This window comes from Pseudophryne corroboree, unplaced genomic scaffold, assembly GCF_028390025.1.
Source record: "Pseudophryne corroboree isolate aPseCor3 unplaced genomic scaffold, aPseCor3.hap2 scaffold_834, whole genome shotgun sequence".
NCBI classification, from domain to species: domain Eukaryota; kingdom Metazoa; phylum Chordata; class Amphibia; order Anura; family Myobatrachidae; genus Pseudophryne; species Pseudophryne corroboree.
Genome location: NW_026970413.1, coordinates 229,641 through 233,981, shown reverse-complemented (window position 1 = coordinate 233,981; position 4,341 = coordinate 229,641).

Below are 4,341 nucleotides of genomic sequence, written 5' to 3'. Positions count from 1 at the left end.
ACAAAGGTAGGTACAGCAGTGGCCTACCGTACTGCTATATATAGTATACTGGTGGACACTGTGTCAGCAAACTGCAAAACTAAAATGCACCACAGGTTTAGAATGTAGATGGATAATAGTATACTTAATGGATGACGAGTGACGACACAGAGGTAGGTACAGCAGTGGCCTACCGTACTGCTATATATAGTATACTGGTGGACACTGTGTCAGCAAACTGCAAAACTAAAATGCACCACAGGTATAGAATGTAGATGGATAATAGTATACTTAATGGATGACGAGTGACGACACAGAGGTAGGTACAGCAGTGGCCTACCGTACTGCTATATATAGTATACTGGTGGACACTGTGTCAGCAAACTGCAAAACTAAAATGCACCACAGGTTTAGAATGTAGATGGATAATAGTATACTTAATGGATGACGAGTGACGACACAGAGGTAGGTACAGCAGTGGCCTACCGTACTGCTATATATAGTATACTGGTGGACACTGTCAGCAAACTGCAAAACTAAAATGCACCACAGGTATAGAATGTAGATGGATAGTATACTTAATGGATGACGAGTGACGACACAGAGGTAGGTACAGCAGTGGCCTACCGTACTGCTATATATAGTATACTGGTGGACACTGTGTCAGCAAACTGCAAAACTAAAATGCACCACAGGTTTAGAATGTAGATGGATAATAGTATACTTAATGGATGACGAGTGACGACACAGAGGTAGGTACAGCAGTGGCCTACCGTACTGCTATATATAGTATACTGGTGGACACTGTGTCAGCAAACTGCAACACTAAAATGCACCACAGGTATAGAATGTAGATGGATAATAGTATACTTAATGGATGATGAGTGACGACACAGAGGTAGGTACAGCAGTGGCCTACCGTACTGCTATATATAGTATACTGGTGGACACTGTGTTAGCAAACTGCAAAACTAAAATGCACCACAGGTTTAGAATGTAGATGGATAATAGTATACTTAATGGATGACGAGTGACGACACAGAGGTAGGTACAGCAGTGGCCTACCGTACTGCTATATATAGTATACTGGTGGACACTGTCAGCAAACTGCAAAACTAAAATGCACCACAGTTATAGAATGTAGATGGATAGTATACTTAATGGATGACGAGTGACGACACAGAGGTAGGTACAGCAGTGGCCTACTGTACTGCTATATATAGTATACTGGTGGACACTGTGTCAGCAAACTGCGAAACTAAAATGCACCACAGGTATAGAATGTAGATGGATAGTATACTTAATGGATGACGAGTGACGACACAGAGGTAGGTACAGCAGTGGCCTACCGTACTGCTATATATAGTATACTGGTGGACACTGTGTCAGCAAACTGCAAAACTAAAATGCACCACAGGTTTAGAATGTAGATGGATAATAGTATACTTAATGGATGACGAGTGACGACACAGAGGTAGGTACAGCAGTGGCCTACCGTACTGCTATATATAGTATACTGGTGGACACTGTGTCAGCAAACTGCAAAACTAAAATGCACCACAGGTTTAGAATGTAGATGGATAATAGTATACTTAATGGATGACGAGTGACGACACAGAGGTAGGTACAGCAGTGGCCTACCGTACTGCTATATATAGTATACTGGTGGAGACTGTTAGCAAACTGCAAAACTAAAATGCACCACAGGTATAGAATGTAGATGGATAATAGTATACTTAATGGATGACGAGTGATGACACAGAGGTAGGTACAGCAGTGGCCTACCGTACTGCTATATATAGTATACTGGTGGACACTGTGTCAGCAAACTGCAAAACTAAAATGCACCACAGGTATAGAATGTAGATGGATAGTATACTTAATGGATGACGAGTGACGACACAGAGGTAGGTACAGCAGTGGCCTACCGTACTGCTATATATAGTATACTGGTGGACACTGTGTCAGCAAACTGCAAAACTAAAATGCACCACAGGTTTAGAATGTAGATGGATAATAGTATACTTAATGGATGACGAGTGACGACACAGAGGTAGGTACAGCAGTGGCCTACCGTACTGCTATATATAGTATACTGGTGGACACTGTGTCAGCAAACTGCAAAACTAAAATGCACCACAGGTTTAGAATGTAGATGGATAATAGTATACTTAATGGATGACGAGTGACGACACAGAGGTAGGTACAGCAGTGGCCTACCGTACTGCTATATATAGTATACTGGTGGAGACTGTTAGCAAACTGCAAAACTAAAATGCACCACAGGTATAGAATGTAGATGGATAATAGTATACTTAATGGATGACGAGTGATGACACAGAGGTAGGTACAGCAGTGGCCTACCGTACTGCTATATATAGTATACTGGTGGACACTGTGTCAGCAAACTGCAAAACTAAAATGCACCACAGGTATAGAATGTAGATGGATAATAGTATACTTAATGGATGACGAGTGACGACACAGAGGTAGGTACAGCAGTGGCCTACCGTACTGCTATATATAGTATACTGGTGGACACTGTGTCAGCAAACTGCAAAACTAAAATGCACCACAGGTATAGAATGTAGATGGATAGTATACTTAATGGATGACGAGTGACGACACAGAGGTAGGTACAGCAGTGGCCTACCGTACTGCTATATATAGTATACTGGTGGACACTGTGTCAGCAAACTACAAAAGTAAAATGCACCACAGGTTTAGAATGTAGATGGATAGTATACTTAATGGATGACGAGTGACGACACAGAGGTAGGTACAGCAGTGGCCTACCATACTGCTATATATAGTATACTGGTGGACACTGTGTCAGCAAACTGCAAAACTAAAATGCACCACAGGTATAGAATGTAGATGGATAGTATACTTAATGGATGACGACACAGAGGTAGGTACAGCAGTGCACTCTGCACTGTACTCCTCCTATATAATAATAATATTAATTATACTGGTGGTCCCCAGTCCCCACAATAAAGCAGCACACTGAGCACAGATATGGAGTGTTTTTCTTCAGGCAGACAACGTATACTGGTGGTCACTGTCAGCAAAACTGTGCACTGTACTCCTGCTATAGCTGCTCCCCAGTCCCCACAATTAAGCAGTGTGAGCACTCAGCACAGATATATTATGCAGCACACTGAGCACAGATATGGTATGGAGCGTTTTTTTCGGGCAGAGAACGGATAAAACCTGGTGGTCACTTATCAGCAAAACTCTGCACTGTACTTCTCCTAACAGATGCTCCCCAATCCTCCCCACAATTAAGCAAAAGCAATAAACCAATCAACTTCTCTAGTTCTACAATAAACGGAGAGGACGCCAGCCACGTCCTCTCCCTATCATCTCCAATGCACGAGTGAGAAAATGGCGGCGACGCGCGCCTGCTTATATAGAATCCGAATCTCGCGAGAATCCGACAGCGGGATGATGACGTTCGGGCACGCTCGGGTTAGCCGAGCAAGGCGGGAAGGTTCGAACCTGCCTCGGACCCGTGTAAAAAAGGTGAAGTTCGGGGGGGTTCGGTTTCCGAAAAACCGAACCCGCTCATCACTAAGAATAACTACAGATACTGAGAATTACATCCGACATTCAGTACAAGAGAGGAGGCACTGTGTAGTGGTACATGCACAGAATAACTACAGATACTGAGAATTACCTCCTACCTTCAGTACAAGAGAGGAGGCACTGTGTAGTGGTACATGCACAGAATAACTACAGATACTGAGAATTACCTCTAACGTTCAGTACAAGAGAGGAGGCACTGTGTAGTGGTACATGCACAGAATAACTACAGATACTGAGAATTACCTCCGACATTCAGTACAAGAGAGGAGGCACTGTGTAGTGGTACATGCACAGAATAACTACAGATACTGAGAATTACCTCCGACATTCAGTACAAGAGAGGAGGCACTGTGTAGTGGTACATGCACAGAATAACTACAGATACTGAAAATTGCCTCTAACGTTCAGTACAAGAGAGGAGGCACTGTGTAGTGGTACATGCACAGAATAACTACAGATACTGAGAATTACCTCTAACGTTTAGTACAAGAGAGGAGGCACTGTGTAGTAGTACATGCACAGAATAACTACAGATACTGAGAATTACCTCTAACGTTCAGTACAAGAGAGGAGGCACTGTGTAGTAGTACATGCACAGAATAACTACAGATACTGAGCATTACCTCTAACGTTCAGTACAAGAGAGGAGGCACTGTGTAGTGGTACATGCACAGAATAACTACAGATACTGAGAATTACATCCTACATTCAGTACAAGAGAGGAGGCACTGTGTAGTGGTACATGCACAGAATAACTACAGATACTGAGAATTA